We start from the raw sequence: 12,943 nt of genomic DNA on the forward strand, positions 1-12,943 counted from the left end.
GCAGTTCACTGTTTTTCAGGAAGCGGAATTAGAACATTTACAGAGCTGCAGACCCGGGTATTGTTCTACCCCTATGCCTGGAACAGGACTCGTGTAATCTTAGATTGCCATGTGCTACCTTGTTCATAAACATGGATTCGACTCATTTGTTTTTACTATGAAGTCAAAAACAGGTTTTAATGCCTATTGTAAGGTGTGCTTCCTCCTTGTATGAGGCCAGTAAACACTTCCCCATTTTTTTTAACTACATAATACCAAATTACTATCAATAATAATGTGGAAATCAAAGTTTATTGTACTGTTGTGAAATAGACGGTCCTCTTTATAAAAGTTAGATCAGTGGTTTCCAAACTTTCTGAAAGCAGGATCCATTTTAGGGTGAACCTTTCATTCGGGATCCTGCACTACTGCACTTAGTCCCATTTGAAGAAAAAAAAAAAATCTGCCATATTTGACCTCTATTGTGCTGTTCTTCTACATACCACTTCTGTTCTGCTTATTCTTCCTTCACATATGCCTATTATACACACACAGCTCTGCTACCTCCATTTTCTCCCCCAAATGCAGCTCTGCTGCCTTCACATTCCCTACATACACATCTCTGCTGGCTCCATGTTCTCCCCTCCGCACACAACACTGCTGGCACACCGGTAGGTGGAAAACCTTATTCCCGATAAATCAACCCTTATATTTTCTACATTACTCAGAGGTGTCACAGTCTGTGTTGACTGTGGTATCTAAGAGGTTAATTAGTTAGATTGTTGTCTAAGCCATTAGAGCAGTCACTGTCACTGCTGCATAATGGTACTGTGGTTTTGTAAGAATAAAACTACAGCTGGGGCAACACGGTGGCTCAGTGGTTAGTACTGCAGCTTTGCGGCGTTGGAGTCCTGGGTACCTGCCAGGAACAGCAAGGAGTTTGTATGTTCTCCCTGTGTTTGCGTGGATTTCCTCCCATTCTACAAATACATACTGATAGGTAAAAATGTACATGTATGGGACTCACTATTTACATTTTTAAAAAAACAAAAAACTACAATCTTCAACAGGTCCTTAGGATCTAAGGCTGCTGTTTTTTTTTAGTTCTCAGAGGGTCAGGGAAGAGTACTGGCATGTTCAGGTGGCAGAAAATGAAGAGAAATTGAGGCAGATTTCTGTTTGAGAATCCTCAGACTGCGGAAAATGACGTTACCCTGTTTGCTCCCAATGGCTCTCCGCTAAGCACAAGCCCAAGATAGAGAACAAAACTCATGAAGGAACAGTAGCTTCAATACAAGTATAAATAAATAGAGGCCAAGAGGCTCTCTTGTTGGCTAAGTGACAGCTACAGCTTTATTAGCATTTAAAGTAACTAGTTGCACCTCACCGGTGTTCCCCGCAGAATCAGCCCCACTAGCAGTGCACCATCAACAACCGCCAGCAAGATAGAAAAACAAAACAAAAATAACCCATCACAGGCATACAGCAAACAAAGGGGGGTGGGCAGGAGGGCTAGTGGGCATTGGACCAGCGCCACTGGAAGAGGAAGAGGCCGCTCGCAACACAACTTTATATAACAATCCCTATACACTCTCCTTCCCCTTTACTAGCGGCACAAACCACCTCACTTACAGCCAAGGTGTGTGTGTGTGTGTGTTGGGGGACAGAAAGAAGACCTATAGAGCCATTCTCTCCCTACATCCAATAATCCCCCCTCTTCCCAAAGTGTAATTCCCACAGTCCCAGGCATCCTGGTTATTCACTATGGTGCCTACCATTTATAGCTCCCTGCGGTGGAAAGCAAAAACAGAGCTGTATCCACTGATCAGCCCCTTATTGGCTCCCACCCAATATAACACATACTTTTCTGGACACCACACAATATAAAGCCCCCTGTCCTCACTGCCACATATTATGAACTCCCTTTACTGGTGTCCACACAGTATAATGCTCCCATTACTGACCTCCACACAGTATAATGAACTCTTTCCTGGTCCCCACATGGTATGACACCTCGTTTCCTGGCCGCACACATGGAAAAACATCCCTTTACTGAACCCACACAGTATAATGCCTGCTTTATTGACTGCCACACACAATAATTTCCCCCTTTACTGGCCCCCACACAGTATACTGCCCACCAGTACAACTTTTTCCTTGTTTCCTCCAATTTTAATTACAGATTTACAGTTCTCAACATTTCCGATTATAGAGTAATTGTAGACCAATACTGAACATGGGAGTACATTATGGATCCAGTAATGGAGCATTTTATAGAGGTTTCTGGGACTAACGTATTGATGGTCCATCCTTAGATAGGTCACCAATATGTCATATGTCATTGCCTCTTCACTTTCTCAAAATCACATTTATTGGTCAGATGGTACAGAAATCAAATGAATGGGGATTAGCTGCAATACCAAGCTCAGTCCCTATTAATGTATGGCCCTGTGTTTGGTATTCAGTGAAGAGGCTACAGTGCTCATCTGAATGCTGTGGTCCCCTAAGGGCTAGTTCACACTGAATTTTTTGGCACCAGATTTTGAGGCAGAATCCACCTGAAAATCCACTGCCAAAAATGGCTCCCATTGACTTCAATGACTTGAGACACGCTCCAGTGTAGGTCCATTCATTCAGGCCTACACAGGAGCGGGATGCCGCGACAGAATGCCCCTGCAATCTGATATTAATCAACTATCCTGAGAATAGGTCATCAATATGTAAATAGCAAGCTATGGGATTTTATTACTGTTTTTTTTTTTTTTTTCTCTAAAATCACCTTGTTGCTATTTGCTTTCTCCAGATTTTGGTCATACATTTTCACAGTTAAAGGGATCCTATCATTCAATCAAAATTTTTTCTCATTAACATGTCGGAATAGCCTTAAGAAAGGCTATTCTTCTCCTACCTTTCGTTGTCTTCTCCGCGCCGCCGTTTCTTGAAAATCCGTTTTTTGTCGGTATGTAAATGAGTTCTCTCGTAGCACTGGGGGCGGGCCCCAGTGTTCAAACAGCACTGGGGGCATCCCCAATGCTGTCAGAGAACTCTCTAGCGCCACCTCCATTTTCTTATGGAACGAGGTCTTCACTGCGTCTTCTTCCAGTAGTGGCTTCTAAATTCTAGGCCCCGGGCCTAGGGCAAGCCGACTGCACATGTCCGCCGACTACAAGAAAATGGCTGCTTTCAATACTGTGTAAGCAGCCATTTTTCTTGTGGTCACGGGCATGCGCAGTCGTCTTTGTCCTAGGCCCAAGGCCTAGAACTTACAAGCCACTGCTGGAAGAAGACGTGGTGAAGACCTCGTTCAAGAAGATGGAGAGCACTGTTGGAGAGAACTGTTTGAGCACTGGGACCCACCCCCAGTGCTGTGAGAGAACTTATTTACATACTGACAAAAACTGGATTTTCAAGCAAACGGCGGCGTGGAGAATACAACGAGAGGAAGGAGAAGAATAGCCTTTCTTAAGGCTATTCTGACGTGTTAATGAGAAAAAATTGTGTTTGAATGATAGGATCCCTTTAAGTGCATAGCGCACTCATGTGAATATGCAGTTAGTTAGAACACTGCTAGGGAGATCTTTAGAGTTGGTTTTCTACTAGCATGAAGTGAAATAGGTTATTAAAGTGTATTACAAAAATATTCGCCAAACATCCCGCAACATATTACAGAAAAAATGGTGAAAAGGAACATATGCATTATAGTCTGTAACACTATATCTAATACAATGTGTATACTCAGTGTTTATGCATACCTCCCAACTTTTGAACAACAGAAAGAAGGACAAAATGAGCGGCGTGGTATGCGCGCCGTGGCAGATTTGCTCCGCCCACTTTTATGTTGACCCCGCCCATTCTCATTCATTTTTCATGTTCCCCGACACAGTATAATCCTCCTACAGTCACCCATACATTATATGCCCCCACATTATAATGTTCCCTTCCAACTGCCCCACAGTATTAAGTCCCTCTCCTGGTGCCCCAGTTTAAACATGAAACTGGAGCAGCTGGAGGGGGACATTAGCAATGGGGGTAGTTGGAGGGGCAATAAATAAATGGCAGATGAAGTGGACATTAAACCGTAGGGGTACCTGGAGGGGGACATTAAACTGGGGGCAACTAGAGGCAGATAGGTCCCCCTCCAGCTACTCCCACAGTTTAATACTCCCCTCCAGTTTTCCTCAGTTTAATGTCCCCCAGTTTAAGTGCCCCCTTCATCTGCTCTATTTCATGTCCCCTCCTCCATCTCTGCCCCCGGTTTCATATCCCCCCTCCATTTCTCCCTCAGTTTCATGTCCCCCCTCCTTCTCTGCCCCCAGTATAATGACACACAGATACACACTCACACTCTCTCTCTCTCCATTCTGCATCTCACATCCCCCCTTCCCCCTCCCTTCTCAGTACCTTACACGGATCTCTTCCTCTCTTCACTGCACGGGACACTGACAAGCCAACCTAGTCACGTGACCGTGTGATGTCACACAAAGTCCTTGAACCATAGTCGAGCGTTCCCGTTCCCGTGGTGATCGGAGGAAGGATTGACTAGTAAATCATTAAAGGGACATAGCGGGACATGTAGGGAGCTGCGCGGGACCGCGGGACAGGGGTAGGAAAGCGTGAGTGTCCCCCGGAAATCAGTTGTGAGGTATGTTTATGTAATATTCTGAAATTTGCCATAGCATGGTGCAGCCAGCGAGTGCTTTCTTTAGTGTGTCACTGCTCTAAGGGGACATGTTTACAACAGCAGCATATGGGCATTTCCTTCTGCTGCACTTGTGACACTATATCCTGCTATTTGACCTTGTCTTCCAATAATCTCCTGAATTCAGTGCATCTAAAGCAAAATTGTACAGAGAAAGAGATTAAGCGATTATCCAAAAGCCCACATATCAAAACATTAATTCATGTTCTGCTTGTGCTTTGAAGTCACATTTATTAAATCACATACTTTATGTTCTGAGTTTTCCAAGTGGTCTTTTTATTGTGGGCAACCAATACATGAAAATAAAGTCCATAAAGCAATAAAAATACATTCACAGAAACCTAACATAATATCAGGATGCTTAAGTGATTTACAGTAGATCAATGGTCCCCAAGTACTCTGGTACAGTACACAGCCCACAATGATCAGCTTATAGAACAATACAGGTTCAGAAGGCAGTATATTACATTATGTAACCACTACATACATTCTGTATGCTCTATATGTTTGTTCGCATTTTTACATTTGTGAAATAACCAAGAATTTACATATACTATGAATATGATAATTCAGCATTTTCACTTATTTTATATGGATACAGATTCATGACAGAGAGGCACTTTGACTAAAATATTAGCAAATTGAATTGTGGGTAATTTCCTAATATGTGATTATTACGCCCACCAGGAGACATGTGAATATAGAACAAGTCAGCTGGAGGGAATTCAGATTTATTTGTTTGTAATTAGATCCTGTTAGCACATTACAGAATATTGTTTGCTACATTCTGCCTATATAATAAGGGCTAAGGATTGCACTGACATAGCTTGTTGTCTCTAGTAGCTATAGAGCATGCATAGGTAGCATTGCACCCAAGCCCTGATATCTGGAGGGAGGACACCAATACAGACAACAGTATCATAAATGGCACTGATAGGTGTGACCCTTGTAAAGATTTGGTTATGAACTCAGGGGCTTCAAGTTACACCAATTGGCTGCAGAGGATGAAGGATTGTGTTTGCTGTGTTTCCATCACTCGTGGAAGGAGGGATTTACTGTTCACAATATATTAGGACATTTCTCATAATACAGTTCTATATCATTTTACCAAAGTAGGTTTAAAGTAGAAATATTGCTAAGGCTTCTGTATGGAAAAAAATAATGGGCAACTTATAGACTGGTAGAAAACCAATACATTTTCTAATGTATATTTACAGCTATAGTCACAAGTATTCAGAAACGTAACTTAACAAAAATTTGTGTGTCCTAAAATTCTTCAAACAAGACTGACGGCTTGTATATGATGGACCATAATGTTGAAGGTGTATACTCCACTATATACCTTATTAAATGTAGAAGGTGTATACTGTAATCAGCACATACATGAATTATATTCTCCATTATAGCATAAAAGTTAAAGCAATGACTGTGTTGGCATTTGGGGATCATTGATCACAACAATGTGTATACAAAAAGATATAAAATACAGAACATGCAACAATACAAAACAATACAACTCATCTGCTCAAATACGTGATTAACTCTGCAAAGATAAAAACATCAGAATGAATAAAGGTATTGGACACAAAACTTGGGTGACAATCGAAGGTCTGAGACAAGAGTGTAAAAGGTAAATTCACTTATATGCTTGTACGGCATATTTGCTACATACTCTACATCTCCATTTTCACAATTCTTTTTGCCTTCAGCTGGAAGTCTCATCATTGATAGCCACTTGTGAGTCCATGGTGGCTAACACACTCTGACTAGTTCCAATGTGGATCTCCCATAATGGTAAGTTCACACAGAGGCAGTAAGGGACACCCTGGGACCACACAACCATTGAGTTAAATGACTCAAACATGGGGACTATACAAGCTTTCTAATATGTTTAGTGTGTCAGTTCAGACTGTGAGCAGAGACCTCAGGGACCACACACAATAGGGGAGCCGATGTAAGAAGCCTAAACTTTAGAGCCACTATAAACACACATGCCTGCTTTCAGCATTACAAGACACCAAACTGAGTACAACGCTTGAAAGTATTGTGATAGAAAAAAACTGAGACGTGTAGTTCAAAGGCACGCAAAATGACATATGCACAATGCAATACTATTTTTACTCTCTGTAATCCGCCTCAGAATACAATGATAGTTTGCCAGAAAAATATGGTATGCATTCCTCTGAAGCTGATAGTTGTCAACCCCTACATGCTTGTTCATACTGAGTCCAGAAGTCATCCATCTACCAGAAGAAAGTGCCACCTATAGGTAGCAATCCTGTAGGTCAATATGTCAATGTCCGACCCATTCAAGAGTCTTAAAACATGACATGGTATATCAGTCAAACCAGTTTGCAAACTTTCCCAAGGAGTGTTTCTTGTAAGACTCCCTATACCATCTGGATCTCTACAGTACCAATACCCGGCACCAATCATTTTCAATGTGTTTTATCAGTATATACTATACTTAGGATACCATAACAGCAGGGACACTGGCAAACCCCCATTGCTCACTTATGTAACATACGTTGCTGTGCTTGTGTAATAATTTCTGGTGAATATGCATGACATATGCCTGAATATTCGCCTACATATTGTGAAGAGAAGAGAATGTATGTTCCCCATCACTCTCGTGAAACCACAGTCATAGTCATGCTATGCCATCCTTCTGCTATATTGAAGACTGACTACAGTTAATGTAAAGGTTAGCTTATTGTTGAAGACTAATTCTAGTCGTGGGTTGCCATGGAATCCATGCACAATATTTCAATGTGGAACATAGTATAAGACGCAACCGTGTAAAGCAGAATTATATACAGAATTATATACAGCATAAGAATGTTGACATATGTATAGGGATTTCAAGGCACATACAGTAAATGCTAAAAAATATACCTGACATTTCAAAATGCTCTAGTGCAAAGCAATACTATATCCAAACCGTATACATGGCCAATCACTTCTGTCATAGTAAAAGGGCAGGAATTAAAAAACATGTCATACACATTTATAGACCTGCTTGCACCATGTTATGGCGCTATGCTTGGCGTATATACCAGAAGAAGTGCTTTGTATATATGCCAAGCATATTCACTGGGCGCAGAAGAAAAAACGTGTCCTTTGGCTTCCATCTTTTTTGTTATTGCAGCATGGAATACTGTAGTAAACATTTTCAGTATTTTATAGTAGTTTATGTTTTCGTATAAAGTAGAAAAATGTATACTGTGTAATGTACATTTATTTTAATGCAAGTCTATACACTCTCGCATATACAGTATACATAATTCTTCCACAAATTGCACCACTCTTGTCCATGTTCTAAATCTGGTATTGCAGCTCAGCCTCATTTATGTGAATGGGAATGTGGTCCAATGACAGACATACTGTAACTTACAGACAAAAGTGGCACTATATCTGATGGAATGCAGTCATGGTCCTGCGGACTTAATATAGTATAGTAGTATAGTATAGTATAGTATAGTATAGTAAGTACGTTTATCTTAATAGAAATATCAAGGAATAACACGGTGGCTCAGTGGTTAGCATTGCAGCACTGGAGTCCTTGGTTCGAATCCTGCCAAGGACAAACATCTGCAAGGAGTTTGTATGTTCTCACCGTGTTTGTGTGAATTTCCTCCCTTGCTCCAAAGATAGAGAAAAATGTACTGTACATTGTGAGCCCCACATGGGGGTCACAATCTACATTAAAAAAGAAATACTGAAGTCCTGGATTACATATCTAAATACATTCATTTATTCTTGGAACTTCTGTGCAGGGGTTAACTACAGTTAGCAGCTCAACTGACCATGCTCACATTACAGCAAGAGCCATCAATCTCTTCCTTTGCCCCATTTGCACTAAATGTGCTGACTGTAGTTTAGTAGGAACTCGGCATAATAGCAATTTGATTCCCACAGTTTATCGGATTTGATGATCATAATTATTGCGATGGCTGAGCAATATATTCACAGCATGGCTAGAAGAAATGATAATTGCCTCATGTACAGAAAGCTCTCAATAACGTGTATAGCAAATCTAGAACATTATTTGACTTTTGTGATTAAAGCACTCTTTAGATGGCAACTGAATAAGTAGTGTGGTGTGTGACAATATGACATCCACTGTGCTCCAAGTGCATAATTGTAGCCGTGACTGTACAGTTTTAAATCCTATCTCTGCTTCCCACACAATGGCTCCCCCATATCAGTACAGAAGTTGTACAAGTTTTTTGTGCTTCTTGGTACTTAATGGGAGAGATCTACAAGATGCTTGTGTAGCACTGAGCATAATGTATAGTTAAAGGAAACGTCCTGTGTCCACTTCTGTACAGTAGCTACAGTACTTGTCACCCAGAAAGGAAGTCAAGTGGTTCTAGATAACTGGATAAAACTAAATCCATAAAACAAAGACTGACTGTGCAATCTATAGCAATGTTCACATTCTATGGTTCCTCAGAGGACCACTCTACTAGCCTTCTCCACTATGTGTGTCAATGACATATATAAAGGGGGACCAACTCTGACTTTTGCTATGGGGTCCCATGATTTCTATGTATATCCCTGTTCCCATCTTTGGGTCAGTGTTGTATTTAAAGGGATATTCCCATTTCAAAGATCCAGTCTATACTGGTAGTTTATGTAAATTGAAGACTTTTCCTAAATATATTGCTTTAGAAATGCTGCCTTGTTTGCTTGCTATGTGAACTTACTACTCCCATTGTTTACACAGTGTTTCCATAACCACAGACTTGTGTGATAGGACAAGTGACATCACTCACTGCTCTCACTGTTATCTATAGCTCTGCCAGCAGGACAATCAGTTCAACTAATTGCAGTTTGCTGATAAAGCTGATAAAGTCTGTTATCTTTCTATGCAAACACACAGGAAACACACACAGAGTCCGTTCTCTAGAACGGCTGAGTTCTATAGCAAGCAACAACAAAATGGTGCTCAGGCATGCACAGTACCGCTCTGAACGGAGCAGAACTGCCCATACCGAGAATTCAAATCAGCAGTGCGATCTGGCAGGAAGAACATCCAGAGAGGAGGAGGGTCAGATGAAGCACAAGCAATGGAGGGGCGTCAATAAAGGTATGACGTGGGGGGTGCACAGAGGCCCTTGGGAAAACCCAGGGTGCTTGGTAGGCTCATTTACATATAGTGATTAACCAGGATTACAATGGAACAGTGGGGAGAATTGAAAAAAAGAAGGTAGTAGTAAAACAGCCTTTTTAAAGGCTATCCCGGAATGTCTCAAAATCTCAAAACCACTGACACTAATGATAGAATCCCTTTAAGGACAGGAGGAGGTTACAGAAATAGGGACATCATTGCAGATTTCATATATAAAGTACATTAGTAAGCTAAGTAATCGTATCTTTGTAGAATATCTAAATCTTGCTGAACAACCCTTTTGTTTCTCAAAAAACTAAATTTTAGAATGTTAACTCTTTTCATGGCTTTTCAATGGCTTTGATAAGACATCATACTGCAAAATTTGGTCAAGCTACAGAAAGTCAAATTAAACTTAAGCTTTACGGATGTGTTTACAATAACAACAGAAGTGTACATCCCATCTAGAACTATTCATACAATCTGATGACCTGAACAACTTTTTACAACTGTACCCAAGTATGTACAGAGTATGCCACTGTATTAAAGGGGATTTCCATGAACGAAAAGATAGTTAAAATGGTAGAGAATTAAAAGCTAAGCCAGCATTTCCTTATTGTGGCTGGGTTATCATTTTGTGCATGTAGTGTCCCAGCCTGATAACATGTCCATAATAAGGAAATCATGAGAGATTGTGACAAGTCCCAGACAATACAAAGTTCATGTATTCATGGTCATATCCAATGGCAACCAATCAAAGGAAAAAGACTGTTACCACTGACATGGTTAGAGAAAATCTTTAAGGATAAGGCCCTATGTAGCGAGCCGCAGCCAAAAAACGCTCCGAAAAAGACTGGTGGAAACGCATTACGTTTTTTCTGCACCATTTTTCATAGTTTTCCACTGCAGATTTTCTGCCCCTTTATACCTATAGGCAAAAACAAGATTTTCCGCAGTTATAATTCACATACTGCGATTTTCAAAAACTTTTGAAATTGCAACCTTTCAACAGTGGATTTTTTTCTGCAATGTGTGGCTGGATCTAGCTAAAATCACATCCACTTTGTAAGTACTGTAAAATGCAGTGTATTTTTAATGTGGGGCCCCAGGCCAAAAAGTTGCAAAATTTTAAATTATTTAGATTTGGAAAAAATGTTTAACTTTTATTTGTCTATAAATATGGCTCTGCTCATGGAAATACCCCTTTAATAGCAAATTGTGGAGGATATTTACCAGGCTTTGCTTATTTTTGTAGGAACAGGATGCAAGTCTCCTGAATGCATATCACATTAGATCAGTCATCTATAAACCTCACTTTCATTGTTCACTTTCATTTATTTGGCAGATAGGATTCACATACCTCACATAATTTAATAGCTCACACTATTCTCACTATCAATCAGTCTTCTGAATCACATGCATTCAGTATTTCCTCCAGTTTTCCTTTTCATTCTCCTATGCGTATATATATATATATATATATATATATACACAGTACAGACCAAAAGTTTGGACACACCTTCTCATTCAAAATTAACACATGTGGAATTATATACTTAACAAAAAAGTGTGAAACAACTGAAAATCTGTCTTGTATTCTAGGTTCTTCAAAGTAGCCACCTTTTGCTTTGATTACTGTTTTGCACACTCTTGGCATTCTCTTGATGAGCTTCAAGAGGTAGTCACCTGAAATGGTCTTCCAACAGTCTTGAAGGAGTTCCCAGAGATGCTTAGCACCAGCTGGCCCTTTTGCCTTCACTCTGCGGTCCAGCTCACCCCAAACCATCTCGATTGGGTTCAGGTCTGGTGACTGTGGAGGCCAGGTCATCTGGCATAGCACCCCATCACTCTCCTTCTTGGCCAAAAAGCCCTTACACAGCCTGGATGTGTGTTTGGGGTCATTGTCCTGTTGAAAAATAAATGATGGTCCAACTAAACGCAAACCAGATGGAATAGCATGCCGCTGCAAGATGCTGTGGTAGCCATGCTGGTTCAGTATGCCTTCAATTTTGAATAAATCCCCAACAGTGTCACCAGCAAAGCACCCCCACACCATCACACCTCCTCCTCCATGTTTCACAGTGGGAACCTGGCATGTAGAGTCCATCCGTTCACCTTTTCTGCGTTGCACAAAGACACGGAGGTTAGAACCAAAGATCTCAAATTTGGACTCATCAGACCAAAGCACAGATTTCCACTGGTCTAATGTCCATTCCTTGTGTTTTTTAGTTCAAACAAGTCTCTTCTTCTTGTTGCCTGTCCTTAGCACTGGTTTTCTAGCAGCTATTTTACCATGAAAGCCTGCTGCACATAGTCTCCTCTTAACAGTTGTTGTGGTCTCTAATCTGAGCTGCTGTTAACCTGTGATTTCTGAGGCTGATGACTCGGATGAATTTATCCTCTGCAGCAGAGGTGACTCTTGGTCTTCCTTTCCTGGGGCGGTCCTCTTGTGAGCCAGTTTCTTTTTAGTGCTTGGTGGTTTTTGCAACTGCACTTGGGGACACTTTCAAAGTTTTCCCAATTTTTCGGACTGACTGACCCTCATTTCTTAAAGTAATGATGGCCACTCATTTTTCTTTACTTAGCAGTTCTTTTCTTGCCATAATATAAATTCTAACAATCTATTCAGTAGGACTATCAGCTGTGTATCCACCTGACTTCTGCACAACACAACTGATGGTCCCAACCCCATTTATAAGGCAAGAAATCCCACTTATTAAACCTGACAGGGCACACCTGTGAAGTGAAAACCATTTCCGGTGACTACCTCATGAAGCTCATCAAGAGAATGCCAAGAGTGTGCAAAGCAGGAATCAAAAAAAAGGTGGCTACTTTGAAGAACCGAGAATATAAGACATATTTTCAGTTGTTTCACACGTTTTTGTTAAGTATATAATTCCACATGTGTTAATTCATAGTTTTGATGCCTTCAGTGTGAATCGTCATAGTCATGAAAATACAGAAAACTCTTTGAATGAGAAGGTGTGTCCAAACTTTTGGTCTGTACTATATATATATATATATATATATATATATATATATATATATATATATATACATATAGTAAAGGTTTGCTTATATCAAGGATCTTCTTCAATTATCTATGGAAAAAAAGAACTCTGGAGGACCTGCTATTACATGGCAGCCCATTT

This window comes from Leptodactylus fuscus, chromosome 1 (genome assembly GCF_031893055.1).
Source record: "Leptodactylus fuscus isolate aLepFus1 chromosome 1, aLepFus1.hap2, whole genome shotgun sequence".
Lineage (NCBI taxonomy): Eukaryota > Metazoa > Chordata > Amphibia > Anura > Leptodactylidae > Leptodactylus > Leptodactylus fuscus.